The sequence below is a fragment of the Helobdella robusta genome (genome assembly GCF_000326865.2).
Source record: "Helobdella robusta unplaced genomic scaffold HELROscaffold_2, whole genome shotgun sequence".
Taxonomy (NCBI): Eukaryota; Metazoa; Annelida; class Clitellata; order Rhynchobdellida; family Glossiphoniidae; genus Helobdella; species Helobdella robusta.
The window spans coordinates 597229-597464 of record NW_008704083.1 but is presented as its reverse complement, the minus strand read 5'-3'; positions in this window follow the sequence as shown (position 1 = coordinate 597464).

Sequence of the window (236 nt, the reverse complement as noted above, 5' to 3'; positions counted from 1 at the left end):
ATTGATTGATTGATCGATCGATCGATCGATGGATCAATTGATTGATTGATTGAACGTTGGCAAGATCTGATATTGCGTTGAAGAAGAGGCAGAGAACATTTTTAACAACTTCTAATCTAATTGGCCGAAAGGTTGAACAAGCTAATTTTATAAATACATTGGGAAACTTTCACATTGAACTACAAATAAATGTGTATGTATTTAATAGATTGATGGAATTTTGTTATAGAATGGCC